Below are 23,584 nucleotides of genomic sequence, written 5' to 3' on the forward strand. Positions count from 1 at the left end.
CAGCCCTCCTAGTAAGTGTCATATCCTGTGCGGATTCGTTTGATGAACTTTGGGTCGAATTCGGCCACGGAAATCAGATCTTTTGCAAAGTTGTATATAAGCTAGTTGTAAAAAATCAAAAATACACCCCTGAACTGATGTCCTTAGCATGGCGACAATTTTGCAAACATTTGAAGGGTCACCACCCGTTAGCCATTTTGGTAAAACTAGTCTGTATGTAAGCAGTGGTTTAGAAACTTAAGAAGAATGTTTTTTTAAAGAGGAATGTTGAAAAGCGTTAACAAATTGGAAACTGGTAGCTCGACGTTTCAGGTATGAAAGGTTCTGTTTGTTTCTTATGTAAGTATATTTGAGTGCAGAGCTATCCCATTTGTACGTAGCTCGTAATATGTATGTATATTTGGCATGTCAAACTACTCACTTTGGTATGAAATTGATATTTTTTATTTTATATTGAAGTACATTTTCACGGAGAAGACAACTTTGAGCTACTTTAACTTTATCTTTATAATAGTACGATTTTGTTAAAGACTTCATGCTTCAGACTGAAGTCTAAAATATAGCCAATTTTTATAACTCTTGGATAAACTTAAGGTGGACTCCTAATCAATTTACCAAAAACATTATTTATTAACTTTATTTCAATAGATATCGATATGGAGAGTGTTTTGAGGCCTGGATACCATATAGAGGCAGCTTCATTTTTTTCAGATTTTTCGATTGGGTAGTTTCGGAGAGAGAGAATCATCACTTTTGCCCCCCTCCGCACTCCCCGCGTTTCCAACAAATGTCAAAACTAAGACTAGCCTCGAAAAGTACTAATCGAGCCCTTTAATTTGATAGCAAACAAGATTATATTCGTTGAAAAAAACTTATTGCATGTGTAGGCGTTAACAGTTCCCAGTTTCTCACCAAATTTTTCGTCAATAGTTATGCACGTTTCTGAGAGAAGTCTGTGTAATAGTCAGACAGACAGATTGACTGACGGAAGGCCAGACGATAAAGTTTTGTTTCTTAAACAGAAAGGAGTAAACTCCTAATTGAATCGAAATTAAATGTCCGGCTTCATTAAAATTATTACTTACCAATGTGTTGATAAAAAAAATGATGATAATTAACAAAAATAGTGCACCTGCTCCTATTCCATGAGATTAATTTTCACAATTTTCAGTTTATTCACGTCAAAAGCACTCATATGTATGTATGTACATGTGCATTCAACCAAGGCATTTTTTAGTACCGACTTTTATTAGCCTCTGGGGTAGAAGTTAGACGTATATGATGGATACGGAGGGAGATTTCAAACTTAACTCATGTAATGGTCTGAGTTTTACAAAGGATTATCATAGAGAAGTATATACCTCAGTCAGTTAATCATTGGGAGCAAGGGAAATGCTACTTTCAATGGGCTTCGGTGTAGTATGAGTGGACTCTGGTCGTCACTAAAAGGTTTATGAAATTACAGCATATGATATTATCAAAACTCGTGGCTATGGCCATAGCATTGTTGATGCAAACAGGACTTTCGGGAGATATTTTGAATTTTTACCTTTTCCCAGGAATTCATCAATATTTTGCGTGTTGTTTCATAATAGCCGCTTTTAATTACACCGGGTATACGACCGATAATTCAAATATTTTTGCTCCATAAGGATTGAGGTATTTTCATAAAACAGATTCCCTAACTGTGAGAAGCATTTAGTTCCATAATAATTAATATTGTTTGTCCGCCATCAGCAAACTACTACTATCAACGCTCAATTTAGTGATAAAGGAAAGACCGATTTTTTTCTACAAATTTGAATTTATTTTCATGTAAAAAATAGGTAAATGGATATTATTTGATAAATAAATTTTTAGAACAAAACTAAGTATGAACTAAGTACTAATCATCACAACAACGCTTAAAGGAATAGATACCTGCAAACCGTAAACAACAAGCTAACTTTCAGGATTTTTTTATAGAAGCGTTACATTTTAAATATTTGAAATAATGTGGTCTTAATTTGCATTAGTATTGCATTGTAAGCTTCAAGGATGTCTCAATCGGAATACCAAAACGGCATGAAACTTCGCGTCCTTAACTTTTGTCCGAAAAAATCAAAAATTTCAAAAATCATTACAAACACGTATCGTATGTAGGTAAACCTATGAAACGTTAAAAACTTTCCAAATTTTAATATTATATGTATATTCTGTTCATTATAGATTGGAGATAAATGGGATAAAAATTAAATCAATTCATACTGATATCTGACCCTTTCTTCTGCAACCAATATCGAAAGTATGATCTTTTTCGGAGTTCTAACGTCTTCATTTGGTGGTAAGTGGCGAAACATTGAAACAAAATTTGACCACACGCCAATTTTCAACTTTATTTTGATGTTGAGATAAATGCATTTCCAGATTTTAGACAGGTCAGCGAAAGTGGATTTAGCGCTGTGAACGCGTCGGGTGACATCCAGTTCGGTGAAATCGTCGTCAGAAACCACGCTTCCTTGATAAACAAATTGATGGACGCTTTCGATACAGGGGAACTGCGGTGACCCGTCATTCTGAGAACCTTAATTTCGTTGGTGTTTATCTTCAGTCTTACTCCCCTTGCGTCTCATCCCAAATATAGAGCTATTTGGATATTTGGATGACCAGGTAAACGGTGCCATCAGCATAATCGAGGTGTTTGAGGAAAAATGTAATCATCCATTGAATTCCTCCATGCCCTTCGGACAAACCAGCATGAAGAACGACACCGATAACAAAAAGAAATGATATCGGTGACAGAATGCAACTCTAGCGGATCTGAAAATCTTCCGAGATTTTACCTCGATGGTTTGATAATAACATAGCTATTAGATTCTCCGGAATTCTCCCCCCCCCCTTCTCCCCCCACTCCAGATACACTCCCTGTTGCCGCTATCGATATCTCTCTCGAAATCGATGCAGAGCTGGTGCAGCGAAGATATAAACTCTGCGCAATGCTCCAAAATGATCCGTAGGGTGTTGATGTGGTCAATAAAGCGAGCTTGCTTTCCGTCGATCAAGCTTTCGAAATGTTCTTCGATGCATTTCAAGATTATTTTGGTTATTATCTTTGCGACGGGAAGGAGTACGCAGATACGCCCCCCCTCCAATTGTCACAACAAAAACGAGTCCCCTTCTTTGGGATCTTGTCGATGATCCCCTTCTTCCACTCTCTGGGAAAGGTGTTGGATTCCCAAAATTTCAGTACGCGTGGAAGGAGTAACTACAAATGCAGATGATAAATAACCATGCGGCTTTACTTCGGTTGAATGCATTGATGTTCGTAATGATTTCTCTTCTGCTTGGAGGAACAGTCCGTATCGCATATTACCGTGACTAGCCATTTCATCCAGAAGAGGAGACTATACTGTTAAGGACCGCGGTGAAGTGTTCTTCCTACCTCTTCACTTCAATGTCATTGTGGGTGAGAGTTGACTGCTGACGTATTTCACAGGGCCATCGAAAGATCTCCGACCACATGTAAGCCCTTTCGTGATACGGAATACATTCCTGAAATCATTGCGATCTGCGGTATCCGCTTCCTCAATGAGCATAATAGTAAACTTTTCGGGATTTCATTCTGTATCACAGTACGAGCACCTCACATTCGTCATTACTCGCAGCGGTCAGTAGAGCCTTCCACACCTTCCGTTCATCGATCCATGCCCCTTGGAGACGTAGACGATGGCCTGTGTCGCATCCAAGAAAAGAGCTAATCAAAATTCTCAGGTGGGTTACTCAGCGTATCTGCTGTCCGAGCAGCAAGAAAGCTTTCCCATTGACGAGCGATAGCTGGACCATACGATCGATCGATGTTGAACTCAGGGGTCGTAGCTCGCCAATCCTGCAAGATGTGGCTGCTGATGGCGAAATAGTCTTTCTCGTCGCATGGCTTCGATTAGTTGAAATCGAACTGATCTTATAGCAGGGTCTTTGCTTGATCAATATACCACAAATTGCGAGGCGGAGGAAGTCGCAAAAATCCACGAACCTCCCACCATCATCGTTGCGGTCGTGGTTCCCCATCACATGCCTGAGCAAGATGCTGTCTGATCCTAAACTGGCGTTCAGATCACCCAACACGGTCACAATGTCACCTTCCGGGAACCTCCCCTGGACTGCGTTTAATTGCTTCTAGAAAGTATCCTTCCCTACTATGTCGGAAGTCTCCGACACCGAATTCGCGTATGCTATCTCTGGACTTTCCCCAGTAGAAAAGCACATTGTGATAATTATGACAAGAGGGAGAGGAGTACTCTCCAGAGTCCCACTATCTTACTTCGTTTAGATCCAGAACGTCTAGCTTATATTGCTGGAATTCCCGCTCAAGGTGGAGAAGGAGAGCATCCTGAGGACCCTCGCTACCATTGTCGGGGGCGTGCTCACATTGCAGAAAACAATCATAGTCCGTTTTCGATAGCCAAAGATCGTTGCCGTAAGGGTAATCCCTATTCAAGAAATAAAGTTTAAAAATTTGCAGGATGAGAGCCCACAAATTTCTATCCCTTTTGGTCACCTCTTACGACAAACAGGTAAGAGTTTGAGTAAATTCTCAAGGGCCAACACACAGGGCGGACGGTAAATTCTAGATGTATGAAATTTGGAAAGATAAAAGATAATAATTGCTGTGGGTCAAAAGTCTCAATTTTGTGTGGATCGCACATAAAACTTGTGAGGGAGCATAGTATTTGTAGGAAGGTCATATGGAAACATCTGATTTTAGCCTTCTTTGGGTTTTTTTATCTGTTTGTATGTCAATTTCAGTTTCTTGACTAGGTACACATACATATATATGGATCCGAAGCTTGCGTTGTGCATGAGGTAGTGATTAATTCAGCCAAATATTGTACATATGCCATATGTATAGGCGAGTGACATTAGTTTTCGTCTATTTGATTTCATACATACATACGGAAATATTCAGATGCGTCCTATCAATATAAATGTGTACATACTTACATATGTATTTAAGCACCCCTACAATACAATATGTAAACCTTGAACGTGAAGCATACATACAATTAAAATTCCTTTAATTGCAAAAACAGAAAACCTTTCATACCTGAACCATCCAAATTCTGGTTTCTTGACTCATTTTATTTTGTAAACGATGTATTATATTCTGCAGTATTGTCGAGGAATACATCTCAGGCTTAGCTGAAAAATTATTATCATTAGCTTCTACCCCAGCGAGATACAAAGAAAAATGTTGTTAAAAGACAGCTTTTTACTGTCAAATCTTTCCTAGCTGCTTATTCTTGAGCTCATACAGTTGGGAATCTTCTTGATGTGTCCGACTGAAAATCCACACCAAAAGTGTAGATACTCGAAATGAAATTATGTGAGAACGCTTGGGCCTTCTCTGCAAGGGAGAAATCAATTAACATTATATTTTCTTTAGGAAATTACATCGACATCTCCTTGTCTTATCTGTTCATAAATGAAAGTCGTTCCATTTTTCTTAAATTCTGTTCAGTTCTAGTCAATTGATAAGAGAAATACAATCACGTTCCATTAGGCTAATCTGGAAAGTAATCAGGACTTTTAGAAAACTCCCCCTGCTTTTATAACAGGAATAAAAATATTAAGTCTACATTTCCCAGGCTCCACTATGAATAGATAGATTGTAATAAAGAAACAAAATTTGAGGTAGCGTAACTTTTAGAAATCCAAATGTGAGGCCTATTGAAAAAGTGGCTTCAGGAAATACTATATGTACATACCTATTGATAATTTGTTAATTAATGATTTCTGGAATGTAACTCTCGATGTTGATGAAGTAAGCTTTGTAATTTCGTTTTCGTAAGATGACGAGGAAAACTAAGCAGAACATTACAGCAGGACATCACTAACAGCATGAATGAAAGCAATATTCCCTAATATTCTGTACAACTTCCATTAGTATTTTCATTAATCTTGATTTGGACTTCTTATGCATCATATAGTTTCTTTGAATTGATGATGTGAATGCTCCCAAAGACGACCGAATGAACCAAGAGAATTTTATTTGGTAACACTCTTCAAGGGTCGGTTCCAACTTGTTTAGTTCTGATGTATAGGAAAAGTATTTCTTGAAGTTAAATAAATTAAATCAAAATATTTTACTTTATTCAAATATAAAATTTCCATTTATTAACAATATTAACATTTGTGCTGAAGGTAAGTTCCTTACTAGAGAAAGGTTATATATATACTATACCTTTACGAATGTTGTACCGTCTTATGGGGGTGAGCAATAGTCAGAGACAATGTCAGTTTTTCGAGAGAGCACACCACTATTTGCAGGTGGATGATTCCGATCAATTTTGACATCCTTTTTCAAATTTTTGGGGGTAGCCCTGCCCTCTTGGTCGATAGTGTGGTCTTTTAAGTTGATACGCTGAATGGCAACCAATTTGAAAGCCTCCCAATTGCATCTGGATCAGGTTTATGATAGAACAAAATGGCGGATCCGATCACGACGGGCCGACCCCGCTTGTGAACGAGACAAACACTGAAGAAAAAGGAGTATGGTCTTTTAGCTATCATTCAATTTACCATGTCGTTACCCAGGGTGTTGTTGTAGCCAGTGCAGGGGTATCCAGACATCAGCCTGTTCCTCGTTAATCAACCTTTCGTGATGCTCTATGATGCATTCCAGGATTATATTAACTATTGTCTTTACGACTGCTGGGAACACGCAGATACCCCCCTAATTGTCGCACTTAAGAAGGGTGCCGTTCTTTGCAATATTCATGATCATCCCTTTCCTCCCTACTCTGGGAAAAGTCTCAGATTCTCAGCATTTCCGTATGAGTAAAAGTATCAGATCTGCAAGAATTGTAAGGTCAGTAACGGTTAGCTCGGCGGCGAGAGTGTCAAGGTCAGCCACTTCACTCCGTTACCCACAAAAGGCGAACGTCACCGGATGTGATACAATTAAAAACCGTGCGAAATTTTCCTTCCACCTCTTTAGCTTCCCGTTATCGTGGGATTGGAAACATTTGCGACCACATACAAAATTTTCCTGATGCGATATACAAAGTCAGTTCTACGTACCCTAACCTCGGTTTCCCGTGTATCACGATGCACAATACTTTGAACTTCTAGCGACTTCGAACGGTATCGGAGTTTGAGCGCTCCACTTTCGCGGTTTCTCGTAGCAGAGTCCCTCTACTTTTGAAGGACAGCTCGATCATATAAGCCATCGTAATGTCCTACTCTAAGAAAAGGTACGGACGAAACACGCAAGATAGATATCAACGAGGTAGTAGAAACAGCAGAAATTCACAAGCTTCGCAAAATTATCGTTACATTTGCCAAAACCATATTTCCGCTTGCCTTGCGATAGCGGTCAGTAACAATTCAACATCAAATTCAAATTCCGCTACCACTTGACTTTCCAGAGTACAATAAAACGCAGTAACGTAAAAGGGAAAGTAGTAATTTCAAGAGTCCTTCTGGGTGGAATAAAATAGCACCGATATAATCACGTACAGGCATAATGCTGTATGTAAGATCATCCATCAAAATCTTGCATACAAGCATGGGCTGATCACGGGAACATGTCCGGTTTACCGATGAGAACCGCACGCACTACTTGATAGTTATGTTTACAGCATGCACTGGGACCGCAAGTTTCCACAGAAAAAGCCTGACGTACTGTTGATTGATAAGACGGGTCGTTCCGCGTATCTAATTGATGTTGGTATCCCCCATAATAGCAACATTGACCGGAAATACGAGGAGAAAAAGGTGAACTATGAGCGACTGGCTCGGTAAATCCAAGAAATTTGGCATCTCGGGCGACTGGTTGTAGTTCCCATAATATTGTCAGCTGAAGGTATTGTACCTAAATTTCTCAAGGTTTCCCCTGATGTCCTGGGACTCTTACACAGTCTGCAAACCATGGAGGAATATACCATTCTTCACAAATGCTCGATATTGCGTGGAATTCTCGACGGATGCTCCCGTTAACCTACCACCGGCCACCACCACCAGCGCCCCTTTATAATTTAAGTAGGTAGAATCATCCGTGCCTAAATGCTTGGCACTTAGCATTTGCCAGTCAACTGGATCTGCAAATTTACATTAGCTTCTGAAGCCTCCAAAAAGACACTGTAACTGATAATGCATTACCTAACAAATGCCACGGTAAGTTAGTATCACAAAGGAATGTTTAGCCATATTTCAACACCAACAGTAGAATTGGACTCGTGGTTGAAATAATTCTAAGCGCTTTAAAGTAGCTAATCATGAAACTACGCTAGTGTGGACCCTTGTGCCAGCATCATCTGAATTCGAGCACGCGCATCTGGATTATATCGTATCGTCGTATTGCAAGGGACAGCGCCGCTACCTACCCATGGTAGACCGTTGCTTACATTGGCCACAGGTAGGGTCGCAACTTAATTGAGGAGCCATCACAGTAGGCAAAGTGTTGTTTGACCTTGATTTCAGAGTAGGGAACGTTCCATAATATGTGGCCTATCTACTGCCATTCCTACCTCCTTATCAACATGGACGTTTACCCGATCAGTACGCGAAACAACTTCTTAAATAGTTGTTGTCCGCAACATTAATTGATGAAAGCTTATAACTGTTGACTAATAGTGCAAGTGACTTTCCATGTACTGCTCCTATATAGAAGCAGAGAGGGAATACTGACGCGAAACAACCTCGTCTTGATGTTATTGTTTAATTCTCTCTGGCTATAGAAACAATGAACAACCTGAAACCATTGAAAAGGTGACAAGCAGGATCGATTCCACTTTGTATCCTCTTCAAGAGGGGAAAATGCAGCAAACATCAGTTTCTATAAGTTTTCTGGATGAATCAGTTCGAGAGGTTGGTAGTAACGTTTAATTTAGTGGAAAATGCCAAACAACTATTAGTAAATTCACTTTCATGGACTTACATATGAATATATGTATATCATTAATGGCAACACGTGAGCTATGATTAGGTTGACCAATGCAAAGGCAAAGAATAAGTTGTGAATTTCTGTAAACTTTTATATGAAAGGATGCATGTAGCTATTAGAAGCTTTGCTGGAAATTTGATACATTATTACGAAATATTGCAGAAAATTATGGCACTAATGAAGTTGAAGCCACACTTGAGGGAGTCGACATTTGCATCGAATTTTTTAGCCAATTTTTCCAATGAATGAAAAAGGATATTGACTTTTCTGCCTAATGATTTTGTTTGTGGTGGCATTCACCAAATATGATATTTTGCGAGTCACAAAGAGAAATTTTATGAATTTCAATTAATATAATCATTTTGTAAAAAAATAAAATTACACTTTCATGAAAAGTTCAAGGACATAATTGCTTTCTGTTTGCCACTCAATATTTTATGTTCGGGTGTATTTAAAATACAATAGGTTTTTAGGAATTCATTTTCTTTACTGTATTTAACTCCTTGATGACCTCTGTAATGTTCGCATGCTACCTTTTATCCTTGATGTAATTGCGCCACCGATTTTCGTGTCAGCAGGTGAAATCTTTTGTACAGTCCACTAAATTGCTCTACGACCCTCATGTGCATCAGTCTTTTGTGGATTCCAGGTATATCTTGCCGCATTCTTGATAAATAATTTCATAAATTTTTCTCCGTTTTCTCGTTTTGGTTTTTGATGGATTTCAAATCTGTTTTCAATTGACATACTTTGTTGGTTATATATATATATATATATATATATATATATATATTATATTGTTGGTATGGACTATGTAGCTATATTCCTCGTTATCCCACAATACTGGAAATTTTTCTTACCTTTTAGGTTTTTTTTCATTTAATAATGTATTTATAATTAATTTATTCAGTTCAATTTTCTTTTCTGGTTCCTTATTCTTTCAAAAAAAAGGAAATTCAGGTCAGAAATGCCACAGTGAGTGTGTACCACAAAGCAAAGCCTAATTTCACCAGGGTCAGGTGAGAATCGAACAAGTTTACATTTCGTTCACACATTTCGTTCAATATATAATAGTAATTAACTTCTACGCGCGAGTTTAGTGAAATTCCTTCTTAAAGTACAGTTTACCTCATTGGTAACCCTCCTTCCTTAAATCAAAAAATATAGTTTCAATTCTTCTTCTTTGCTAATGTTCCTTGTTTAAATTTATGAAGCATGTTTTATAGTGCGCTTGGTCAAGTGGATGAATCAAATCTCATTCGCCTCTTTCTGAATTAATGCATTTCATAATATGCAATTACCCTAATGTTCGCCGCAGATTGCACATTATTGATTGCATTCAGGCGAATTAATCTTGACAGGGGGGAATGATTTGCCGTATCCGCAGGCATACGCGCATATTGCTGGAACATCAACTTAACAGAGCTCAAGGCATCGTAGCGGCAAGGGAAGGGTGCTTGGGAACAGCTGGAGGGGCGGTAGACATAGAAAGGAGTTGAGGAGGTGAGAGACTTTTGTGCGGAGCGGGTTGAAGGAAAGAAGTTTTGTCTTTGATTGGCACGGGGAACGGCCTTAGATACGATGGGCGGAATTAATTATGAATTAAGGAATCTCGTCCGTACTGTTGATTCGAGCTATCAAAAATGGAAACCCCAGGTTCGCAGGGTTCTTGTGCTAGGAGAAAAATCGCTCGAGGCGGTTAACGATTCGACGATGTAGTTCGTTATTTGCGGGATAAACAGCTAAACGCAAACCAAGTGGATTGTCGACGGTTCTAGTAATCTCCTAGAAGATTTCATTATGCAAAGAAGTTTATACTAATTAGGATGGACTACATTTGGGAACCTCAAATTAGAACTTAAAATGTTGTTGCAATATGTTGAAGTTGTAAGATCTGACCGAGGAAAAGCGGCGACACCATCGAAAGTGTTGCATTCTGAATAATTAAGAAATTTATACATTGAATACGTAATTATTTACAGCGAAAGGTGTCAAGCAGCTACACGCCACGTGAAGCTCGGAGCGAACCATGGCGTGAGTTTTATTTTTGATTTTGATTTCTTTTAATTTTGTTTCTTCTTTTTGACTTGATTTCGTTTCTTGTTTGTTTTTATTCGATTTTTTTTCTTTTATATATTTTTTCTTTTTGTTTCTTTTACTTTTGGATTTTTTTTGTTCCTTTTTACATATTTTCTTATTTTCCATTTTTTTTTGTTTATATTTTTTTTATGATTTTTTTTGAAGGAATTTATGAATGATTTTATGAAGGAATGTATGAACGAATTTAAGAATATAGAATGAATTGTAATTAATTTTTTTTTATTTGAGGACTTCCTCTCTCTTCCTCCCTAACCCCGCAGTAGTAGGGACATCCTCTAAAATAATGGCCTAAAAATGTCAAGGTTGAGAAGGAACCTCAAGGGCCGAGCCTCTATCACGATCTGAGGCAGAAGAGGCAATGATCGGATTATGATACGCCGTGGATCTCAATTTTGCCAATTTTTTTTAGATTTTCGAGATAGCTCTGCCCTTTAGGTCGTTGTCGGCCACTTAGGTTGATCGTCTGATCTTCCTACCCAATCAAGATCATTACAACGTTCAAAAATCTTCATGGTATGGGCAGCAACGTGATTGGACGGTAATTTGAATACTCTCCTGGACCACCTTTGTTTTTTCAACTGTGGTGCTTTATTGCCATTGAGATGGTGTTTTGCCTTTCTCAATAACCCGATCGAAAAATTCACTAAACCACCACGATGTCGTCAAGTTCTGTTGCTTCCCCCAATTTCATTTGTTTGATTGCTTCCTCGATTTCAGTGGCGCTGGCAGGTGGAACCACTAGAACATGAACAAATGCTTGCTTTGAACACCGACTATCCGGCTTGACGTCGATAAGTAAAATATCGTTCTTGTCATTAACACCACAGAAGTGTTCGACATCTTGGGTGCGTTCGTGTCGGCTTTTGACAAGTTCATACAGATCTCTCTCGCCATTCCGAATGTCTAGTTTATTGTAGAAATCTTTGTAATCGGTCACTCGAGTGACTGCGATCATCATTTTTGCTTCCAGGTTGACATTCTTGTAAATTTTCCAAATGGCCAGCATTTTATTGTTGCGAAACTTGTGGTAGAGGCGTTTCTTTTCATGGGGCTCTATTTCAACATCGTCATTCTAAAGTCAGGCATTTCGTTTTTCGAACTGCTTACCTGGCATGGTGATCCCGAGGGTTGCATAGGCCCTTTTGTGAATCGCGTCTTCAACTTGATTCTACGATCCTTCCGCATTTCAATCGCATACGTGGGATCATTTCTTCTTCCCCATTATTTAATAGGCGGCGGACCAGTGCGTTCTTCGTGCTGTTTTATTGGTAACTTCGTTTGTAAAACTGTAATCAATGCTCCATATTGAGGTTCAATGGTCGCATAGGGAAAAACTTTGCAATCAGCGATGGTGGTAAAATGTCGGCGTCTTATGAGAATGTATGTCGTCGATTTGCGTTTTACTGTTCCCACTATAAAATGTAGGATGATGAGACAATTGTTTGATGAAGCATGGATTCACAATTACAAGGTCATGGCTTTCCGGAGAGTCGACTATATGCTCGCCACCCTCCAAACCCTTTTCCGCATGGCATCTGTTACCGTCTGCCTTTTCATCCACATAACCATTAAGGTCGCCTGCAGTGATGATATAGTAATTAGTAGGCACGTTACACGTTTTTGCATCGACAAGTTGCCAGAAGGCCTTTTTTCGGTATCTGCGCGACCTACCTGTGGTACGTACATGGTGTGAAATGAAGTGAATATGCAATTAGCTGATATAATAGTGAGCCAGTGATCGAATCGTTTGACTACTTTAATGGCACCACGGAAACTCTCTGAGATGGCAATACCAACACCGTATTGATTGTGTGGGCTACCAAAATAGAGAAGTTTATAGTCATTTTTACGGTGTTCGTTTCCTACGTTGCAACTTTTGGCACCAGACTACCGGGTTTCTTGTAGAGCGCAGCTAATGCACTTTTTTCGAAGGGCTTTTACGAGTTCCTCGATGTTTCCAATGAGGGTGTTAATATTTAGCGTGCAAACACGTATTTGATTTGCTCGGACTAATTTCTTAGGTCCTGACGCCGTCCATTCATCAAGAGGCCTTGCCCATTTCTTGAAAGGGCCGCTGTGACTCAAATATGGTTCACATCGCAGTCGGTGATGCTCATTTGCATCTTTACGTATATCAATATTAATCAATATTTGGTTAAGGCGCTGCTGTACTTCTGACACCCACTGCTGCCTACTATTTACCGATGGTCATCACCCTATTTCCCCTTGTGAAGTATGAAATTCGGATCTACTTCGCAGTCCTTCCTGAAATGGCTATCTAATTGTTAATGGCGTGAACCTGTGATTGGAACTGGTATATGTTTTTTTTCTGTGACCAGGACAAAGACATCCCAAGCATTGTTTAAGCACCATCTGCTCCCTAAATTGATACATAACCTAACCTGTTTTTACTCCCCTTGCTCCCAATTGTGTGGTTGCTGTATCCACTGGTAGACTAATAATAGTCGTCTATCTCATTAAGTCGCGGTAATTTCATCGATATCCTTGCAAACTACACTGATCTCCAGCCAGCTAACCCTTATGCTTGCCTTCTGTCTCAATGATTCTTCGATTTCGCTCAAGAATTTACCTACGATTATTTGTTAAAATTTTTGAGATCCAAACTAAGATCTCCTTGCTAGGGCCGTCTAATACTTAATGCTTCCACCCCAGCTAGTGACTCTTTTGATGATAATGGCATATGACTTTTCACCTCGATTGGAGGTGATGATCACTTCCGGTTGTGTCTTTCTCTTATTGCTCCTATTCTTAGACGTCCTTTTTCTCGATACTTCTGCGACTTCCTTTTGTAAATTTACTAATATTTTGCTTATTCTATTCAAGAGGGACAACGTAATCGGGCTCCCGTGTACACTTTCAAATTATTATTGCTGCATGGGAAATCATCTACATATGTATATGGCGATACATACAAATTAGCTTTTAGCTTTTAGGGCCGTCAAAAAACCATGAAATTGTATTGTTGAGCCTAGTGCCACAAAAAATGAAAACTGTTGGGCCCCACTTCAATTTGAACTAATTGGAAACATGCTTGAGAACAAACGTCCATAAAATAAAAGTAAAACCTACGGACCGTAAAATTGTTTCCATGAGAGTATTCGCATCTATGTCGGATGGTTTGTTCATATGTATATCTCCTTCTCGCAGCAATTTTTTTGGCTGAAAAATACCACGAACGTATTACCGCGTAAAATGGACTTTTCGCTAATAGAGGGCAATTTCGTCAGAGATTAACTGCTCGTGAAATTCGCTTAACTAGCTTCGTTTATAGATATTCCACATTTGCTTGTTATTAAAAGTTTTTTTTTTTTGTTTTTATATCCTGTCGATAATATTTAATTTAACCTTTAAATCTATCAACGAAATGAGGCTTTCATGGCCTTTGCTTCGATGTCCTTCCTTTTGACGCTCGGTCGCAGCATGCATCAGATTTCCTTGATTAAAGCAAAGTTCGAAATTTAGAGAATCTTCCCCATCTTACTGTGAACTGAGAAAACATAATTAACAAACTAACTCCATTAGCTTACATCAAAGTTACGGAAGCGAAGGGAATACCACGAAATCAGACACGCTCGAAATCCAATAGTTTTCAAATCGACTTCGACATTAGAATAAATGAAACTTTCATCAAATAATCTAAAATTCAAATACAAAGTTCAACTAATTAGCATGTTCTTTCACAAGGTGGGAACTTTCTCGTCTCTTTATTTTCCTACCCTCAGCTCGTCCTGCCGATCAATCTTATTGAGTGAATGCTTTAGTTACATTCTACATATACTCGGAGTTATAAGAAATCGCTCCTCAGCGTTGATTGGCCCTCCAATTTAATCTCAAGGGTAAATACACAACGACTTTGGGCAATTTATAGACATTCTAGATTGAAATCAGGATTCGAAATAGATTTCTCAAGAAAGCCTCAATTTACAATGTAGGCTGACATGATTGCCTTCCTTCTGTAAAATGAGGACAAGTGGAAATCGTAGAGAGAGCCAAACGGAGAAAGGTGAGAGGACCAATCAACTATTGAAGCCAGGAAAATCCTATTAAGTAAGGAAGAAGCATGCAGAAGCACCCTCGAAAAGGATTTTCAAGTTCATGGTGGCGATGACTATGAGGGTAAGTGCATCGGAAAAATCTCATTCACAGTGAAGAGCTTCCTGCAACTGGCATTGTGAAGGACTACAACATGAGATGTCAAATAACCTTCGAGTTGCTGGTTAGCCCCAAAAGGAATATTTGATTAGCCGCAAATAGTCATGTCGACGACATATACCTATATTCACTAAAAATTATGTGGACATTTGTATGTACGTTCAATTGAAAAAACATTTATATGAATATGTCAAAAGTTTAGACTTGTTGAGGTATTTGAAGGATGGTGACAACCTTTAAAAAGTGCTACTGCTTTCTGGGAGAACAGTATTGTACCATTTCTAGCCAAATCATCATGTGGTATTCTTCCTTTTCCGTGGCCTTTGTTCCGCTTAAGAAAGGGAGACTTAAATTCACTTTAGTCTGAACAACCATGGGACACCTAAATGTCTGAAAGCCTAAATGGGGAAAATATCATGCTTTGCAGGTGGTAGCCATTATTATTTCAACGTAACTTATATTCAATTAAAATAGCGATGCTTCCTTGGGTTGGCAATTAAAATAAAAACGCCTTCAATGCATTCCCTACCAAAAAGAACGGGAAGCTGACTAGCACTGTGCAAATTTCGAATTACAATTATGCTAAGAACAATTTATCTACGTATTGGGTAAGAAAGGACATACCAGCAAGGACATTTACCTAACTAAGCAGGACATGGAGAGGGCGCGCTTGCTTTCTTTAATAATAATAATCGATGGCGCAACAATCCATATTGGATCAGGCCCTTGAAGTGTGGTAGGGCACTTCATTCAATACCGTAACGGTACACTACAGCGCAATGTCTCCTACATTGCAATGTGGTCTGACTTAAGTACTCATTCACAGCTGAGGCGACTGATGTTCGACGTCAAATTACGATACAAATCCGACTGCCACGAACGAGATTTGAACCGCGACCTTCCGTACGACAGTCTAGTGCTACAACCACTCAGCTATCCGGACACTTACATCTCGCACAGCGCAATGTCTCCTACATTGCAATGTGGTCTGACTCAAGTACTCATTCACAGCTGAGGCGACTGATGTCCGACGTCAAATTACGATACAAATCCCACTGCCACGAGCGAGGTTTGAACCGCGACCTTCCGTACGACAGTCTAGTGCTACAACCACTCAGCTATCCGGACACTTCTTTAACTTGAGTGATAACTCCAGTGGTCAGAATGGTAATTCTAACATTAGGCGAATGGAATGTTGTGTCCTTTGCAATGCTGGCAGACGTTGGAGGATCAGGAAGCAGACTTGATTTTGAAAAAGGCCACCACTCTATATAGACAACTACAGTTTCATCCAGGGCAGAAGGAACTCATCAGACGCCGCCTCTGCCTCCGCTCTAGGAGCAGCGTGCTTGAAGCGCTTTTAATTAATTCGCAAACACGTCATTTATTTCTGGCCAAAAGCTGGCCAAAGTTCAAATAATCCGCCATCCACTTGATGAAACTATCTTCCACAATAATCTGGGGCACATAATAGGAGGGGACCTTTTGCCTTTTATTGCTGACGTAACGGACTTGTACGCTCCTCCCCATGGATCTGAGTCTGCCTCATCACAGAGTCGCTTAAAGCAATAAATTTTACTTTTCATGATGGCCCACTTTTCAACTTTTTTCGTGCTTGCTTATATTCGAGGTACCGTTGTTCATACTCTGGCATGTTTCTTGGCCGTTGAATCCACTTTCTGGCCTTCAAGCATTTCATACGACACTTTGCTATTTAAGCGTTCCACCAGTAGTTAGGGTTAGGCTTCCGAAAATGTGCTCGTCTTGGCATGGAAGCGTGACATGCTCAGTATATTTGTTGAGACAGCTGCGATGCCTTTTCTATGGCCGTTTCAGTAAACTCGGTGTTCCACTGCAATACCTCACGAAATGTATCCTCATCAAATGCTCTTGCTGACCAACCTGTTTCTGGTTTCTTCATGTGAGAATTTATTGTTCTGGGTCCTTTCTCAATAGTAATATATAACGCCTGGTGGTCGCTATGCGTGTATTCTTCGCTAACATGCCAGTGTAGATGCTTGACCAGCGAATCACTTACAAAAGTAGGATCTACAACGGATCTTAGCTCTCCAAGTCTAAATGTGTTTACGCTTCCGATGTTAGCCAGGGTGATGTTTAGGTAGGAGAAAACCTCGAGTAGGATTCTTCCCCTTTCATTTGTTTTCTGGCTTCCCCACACCATTGCCTAAGCAGCAATAATTTTGGGGCTACAGTCTTTGACGTCTCTCGTCATTCTATCAAGCATGTTGCAATTACTCTGTTATTGTCATACTTGGGGCGGCATAACAGCTGTATATGCAGAGGTCATCGATCTTTACCCTTACAAAATCGTGTTGGCGGTGCTTCACTGTTTGCTGTAAGGCTCGATAGCCGCAAGCCCACACCGCAGCTTTTCCACCTATGTCTGTTTCCCAGACACCGTGATGGAGGCTTCGCAGACAATAGCAACATCGATTTCCTCTGCATATACTTTCTGTGCTAGCAGATCCTATGCGGCTTGGCATGGTCTGTCTGTCTGTTTGTCCGTCAGACGCGTTTTTCTCGGAGACTGTAGCAGCGATTGACACCAAATTTGGTGAAAAGGTGGGAACTGTGAAGGCTCACGCATATAGTGAGTTACATCCTTTTACTTTATTGACATGATTAACCTTTATGTTTATAGGCATGAGTGTTGATGTGCAAACCGCTGCTAACTGAAGCGTCTGCTACGTCCAGGGTGAGTTGAACCTGGGCAACCAACGTGTCTCCACATTCCGTCGGGATATCGCCACACTTGGTAGTGTAGCAATGTCTAATAAACTTTCTGTTTTGTGTTGTGTTGTGTTTTGGACATCTTTAGTGTAGTAGTAAGATATTGCCGACTGCCCCACTATGAAAAGGAGATGTTCGAGGGGGAGGCATAATATGGAACACCATACCGGAAGTTTTGTGAAAATCTTACTATTATCAATAAAAGTGGAATAGCTCCAAACTGCCTCTTTCAAGCAAACTTACTGCATTACAAGACACAGGATATCAGTATCACATTAAAGTGGATAATCGAAGATACTCAGTGCGTATATTTTAAGAACTATATGCAAATGGAACCATCGTGTACTCAAATATTATTATATAAAAAGCCTACGAAACCATTCATGCATGAAAAACCAGCTTCCTAATTCCGACTTTTTTCTTATTGTTTCCAGTTGCTAATTTGCCCACAAATTATACTCAAATGAAGATCGCGCTCTTTTTAAAATGCTTATAATGTCGGAATTTCAACGGATACAATTTGTGCAGGTCTCCCTGCCATGAAAGTTCAATCAAATTTGTCGTTTTACATGTTCATTCAAGTAATTTTCTGACCTACTTCTGACCTACTTCTGACCTACTTCTGACCTACTTCTGACCTACTCCTGACCTACTATCTATGTCAATAGTACACAAAGGGACGAGCAAGCACAAAGAAAGCGTTGATGTAATAATAACTAAAATTTTCGATATTTTGAATTTTTCATTTCGCTCTACATTAAAACCTTTTACATTTCATTGATGCTACGCTACCATTTCAAAAATTAAATTATGACAAATTCGATTATCAATTTTATCTCCATCAGTGTAAACATAAATTTGTGTCAAACCTCTCTGTCCTTGTGATACATTCAGTCCCACCCCTGTCTGCACTAATAGGAGAGTACTTTCTTCAGTTTCATTAAAAGCAATCAATTACGCATACCGGGAATCAGCCGGGTCTTCTCTTCCTCCAATAGTGTCTTCTCCAATTACTTCCCTCTTAAATTTCGATTCCACTTTTCGCTAATGTTCGCATTGTATACTACTCATATATATGTAGGTAAAAAGTAGCATGTCACTTAAGGAAATCATCTTGTTCCTGAAACGGAAACCATAATGGCATGCTCTTATCACATTCCGACCATTAACACAGTTCCGTCTCTCTTTGGCTATCATCCTCATCTTCAAAAAATATTGAAATTATTTTCCATTCAGCGTTTCATCGATTTCCTCTTTTCCGGTTTTCACATCATTTTCCGCGCGTTCCATTCCGTCACAGGATCTAAATGTGGAAATTCATTGAGCCGTCAACTCCTTAATTTCATTTTCTGCATAGCATTTTGTACGTGTTGAATACTCCATTAAGTAAAAAGCGAGTTTTTCAAAATGAAAATATGGTTGACTTAGCCGCAAGAGATACGGACGTTTGGAGGGATTGGAAGTGGATGAAAGCGAGAACCTGATATATTTTAAAATGCTCTCCCGTTTTCAACCTTATGCTTGCCTTCTTCCACGATTTTTCTTGTAATTCCTGCTGACAAGGGTGAAGCTAATAATATTTGTCAAATAGAACGTGTCAGTTAATAATGAGTGTCATTATGTCTGTAACCTTCAAAGCTAAGATACATTTCTATTTAATTGCAGATATTGAATTGCGATCATAAAATATGCAATTGGCGCGTTTCCGCTGAGGAAATTTATATGGATTTTTCATTAAGAAACTAATTGGCTGAAATATTTGAGAAGAAATAGCAAATTATCTGTTATTATATTTTTTCAGAGTTACCCCATCGATTCTGCCATTTGTCGGACAATTTTCTCAAGTCAGTTTCTCAGAAGTTCGCAAAATTTGTCTCCTACCGTGAATAGTCTCAGTACGATTAGACAGTATTTTTGACTCACTCATCCTTACATTACCATGCTGGCCATCGCTTTTTTCTCCCGAACGTAATCTAAATCTTCTTTTCAGCAGCCTAGCTAGCACCAATCAGACATACATAATGATTGATTGCTAAATTCGATATTTTTTTTTATTAAGGTCTCGTCACGTCTCCATCCATATTCCCCGTGAAGTATTATCTCCCGAAAAGGGCTCTGCTCTAGACAACATAACTAAACCACACGTCCGTCGCGTTTCCTCGGCTCGATTTACTCCCTGAAGCCTTTTTTGTTTCACAGTGATAATTGGTTTCCGACCTCAGTACCTCTTTCACGAGACTATGGGGTCCGATAACTATATTGAGGAGGGTGAGATCTGTAGCTATCATGTCAGTAAATGGACTAGCGGGATTAGTGTATGGGCCCAGCGGCTTTTTCTAAAATCATGCATTATTGCAGTCATGAATCATTTGGGGTGAACTCACTCTCTTTCTCCGGTAGAGGCAGTGCGCATCATTTACTAGCGGATTCAAGAGAATCATTCTCTGCCACATCCGGTATCGTCATATATACGATGCACACCCTTAGCGTAATTGGCCAGTATGTGGAACTAATCCTTCTCCGGATCATCGTGTTGTTCAGTGCTCCCGTCCGGCGATATTCAGGAGGATGGACTTCACCGCCCCTGCGATGCAGCCGGCAACTAAATGTTGGCCGTCCTACCATTTCTCACCTATAGCCTGAGCGGCTTTATTACCCTCAACTTCCACGTCCTCGAAGTGCTTCGCTGCTACGACCACCGCCAGATCATTTGCAAAACAAACCAACGTTGCTTCCTCGCACGGAAACAACTAGCCCCAAAGTGTCTAAAAGATGTATTGGGTGATATGAAGAGGATATGTCAAGTGATTTTTCAGGCTTCGGTACCACAACTGATTTCTGCCTCTTCTACTAGACTGAAAACACTCCTTCGACCACGCATGATTCAAATGTGGTTATCATCATCATTAGCGGCGCAACAACCAGTATCCGGTCTAGGCCTGCCTTAATACTCCAGTCACCTCGGTTTTACGCCGACGTCCACCAATTCGATATCCCTAAAAGCTATCTGGCTTCCTGACCTACGCCATCGCTCCATCTCAGGCATGGTCTGCCTCGTCTTCTTTTTCTACCATAGATATTGCCCTTATAGACTTTCCGGGCTGGATTGTCCTCAACCATTCGGATTAAGTGACCCGCCCACCACAACCTGTTGAGCCGGATTTTATCCATAACCAAACGGTCATGATATCGCTCATGGATTTCGTCTTTATATAGGCTACGGAATCGTTCATCCTCATGTAGGGGGCTAAAAATTCTTCGGAGAGAGCTCGCAGTTTTCTCTGCTAAGAACCCAAGTCTCCGAAGCGTACATAAGGGCTGGCAAGATCATAGTCTTGTAAGTAAGAGTTTTGACCTTATGGTGAGACGTTTCGAGCGAAACAGTTTTTGTAACTGAAATAGGCTCTGTTGGCTGACAACAACCGTGCGCGGATTTCATCATCGTAGCCGCTATCGGTTGGGATTTTCGACTGTAGATAGGAAAAATTTTCAACGGTCTAAAAACTGTAGTCTCATATTGTTTTCGTTTGACCAGTGCGATTCGATGTTGTCCGTTCTTTTGATTTTGGCGCTGACGTTGCCACCATATACTTCGCCTTGCCTTCATTAATGTGTAGCTCAAGATCTCGTGCCACTTGCTCGATCTGGATGAAGGCAGTTTGTACATCTCGGATTGTTCTTCCCATGATGTCAATATCGTCAGCGTAGTCCAGTAGTTGGGTGGACTTGAAGGTGATGGTACCTCTCGCATTTACATCAGCATCACGAATCACTTTCTCAAGGGACAGGTTGAAGGGGACGCATTTTAGGGCATCCCCTTGTCTTCCTGGCCTCCAACTCGCCATTTTAGTTGTTGAGCAGTTCATCAAAATACTCAACCCATCGCTCCATTCCCATTCTGTCTGAGGTTATATGAGCCTGATTTTAGCAGTCATATGCAGGCCTATGTTCAGAAACCTGTCCAATCCTGGAGCCTCGTTATCTCCAGTTCGCACTCAGATCTCTCGCAATTCTTTATCCATAATCGAGAATACATTTTGTTGAACCAGGTGTGGTCCACTTTCTCGGTGTTTTAGTAAAAGATTTGTAATTATTTCGAAAAGGGGAGACCGGCGTCTTGTAACAATTCCACTTCCTTCTTAAGTTTTCTATGGATTTCTCGATATTCTTTCTTCAGCTCCCGATGCTCTGGCTTTCCTCTTTGTCCTTTGGCAAACTCTGCTCCATGTGGGTGGTCGAAATGGTTGAGCGCTAGCCCCCACGAGCGCGAGTCTTCGGATCGTGACTACCTTTTCAAATCGCCAGGGATGTCTCCTCCTCAAAAGTCACAACAAAGTAGATAGCTATCCTCCTATTGCACCTTCTGCAGTTACCTCCTTCACGAAAGATGGTCTTATGGTCACTATTGGTGTAGTGTTCTCTCATCCGCAAGGCCATTTTTCCCCCAGCGAGGTATTGGCCTAAATCAGATCAACAATTACCCGATATTTCCAAAGGTGAGCACGCATCCAATATTAGCTATTGCAATGCTATTGCTCTGAGAAGTTTGGATTTGGCTCCTGGTGTTCATCACCCAGTCTTTCCAGTCCTGGCTAAAAATGCTGGCGATAATTTGAGGTTGTGGTTTCTAGTGTCCGACACCAAACTCTGTAGCATATTCTCGTATTGTGGTATTGTTGAACTAGGAGGAGCGTAACAGCTATAGATATGGACGCCGCTGGCTTTTGTCCTTATAATGTCGGCTCCCAGAAATACACTATTGCTGCTATGTAACACCTATAGTTATGATGGCCATTGAATTTCTTCCTTATAAAGTCGGCTCCCAGGAAGACAACTGCTTTTTGAATGGCTTGCTTTCGCATACTTATATTGCTGCGTTTCCAACTACATCATTCACCTATGTACCACTACCGAACTACAGAATACTAAGGCCCCCAGATTACCGCTATCAACCCTTCAGTAGCTTATGAGAGCAAGTCTTGCGCTCTCTTGCAATTATTGAGATTGATTTGTGTCAACCTTATGTAGCTCTACGATGCTACCACCTGACACGTGCCGCTCGTCCACTCCCTCTTTCTCTTCGCAGAACATGCAACGGATATGACCCTCTTCTCCGCACTTCCTGCATCTATTTAATCTATATGTAGTTGACTAGTGGATACTGCTGCAAAATAACCGACATCCCGGTATCAGAAGCATATTTTATGAGACACTTGCCCGCCACAGGACTATCAAAAAATGCCCTTACCAAGGGGCCGCTGAGGTAAGTCAAGTCAATAACCAACCCTAACCAGATCCGTTAAAAGGTAGAGGGTTTTCAACATTGACCTCCATCATACCTGGTTTTATGTTTGATTCACCCTTGTTAACCGGATACCTCATACCGTGCCCCCAGGATGAAATCGTCAGATATTATTTGTGAGATGTTTAGCGTGCAACACGAAGGCTGATTCGTATCTTCGTACTTTGTATTTGATAGTTCTTCCTACATGTCGGTCACTAATTGTTGCTCTTTGCATAACATACACTGTGGTCTCGAATGCAGCCCTTAATGAATCGGTCCTTCTGTCTCCACACTTCCTGTACCTTTTCCATCTATCTAAATGACTTGTTGTAAATTAGCCAAATTTTTAGAGC

The 23,584-nt window shown here is 40.2% G+C and overlaps 1 protein-coding gene across 2 annotated transcripts in view; it reads left to right on the plus strand.

The window, feature by feature from the left end:
• LOC119651996 (serine/threonine-protein kinase 32A) overlaps positions 1-23,584 on the plus strand; it is a 394,508-nt gene that overhangs the window by 64,744 nt on the left and 306,180 nt on the right. The window lies entirely within an intron of this gene.

This window comes from Hermetia illucens, chromosome 3 (assembly GCF_905115235.1).
Source record: "Hermetia illucens chromosome 3, iHerIll2.2.curated.20191125, whole genome shotgun sequence".
In the NCBI taxonomy this organism is placed as follows: domain Eukaryota; kingdom Metazoa; phylum Arthropoda; class Insecta; order Diptera; family Stratiomyidae; genus Hermetia; species Hermetia illucens.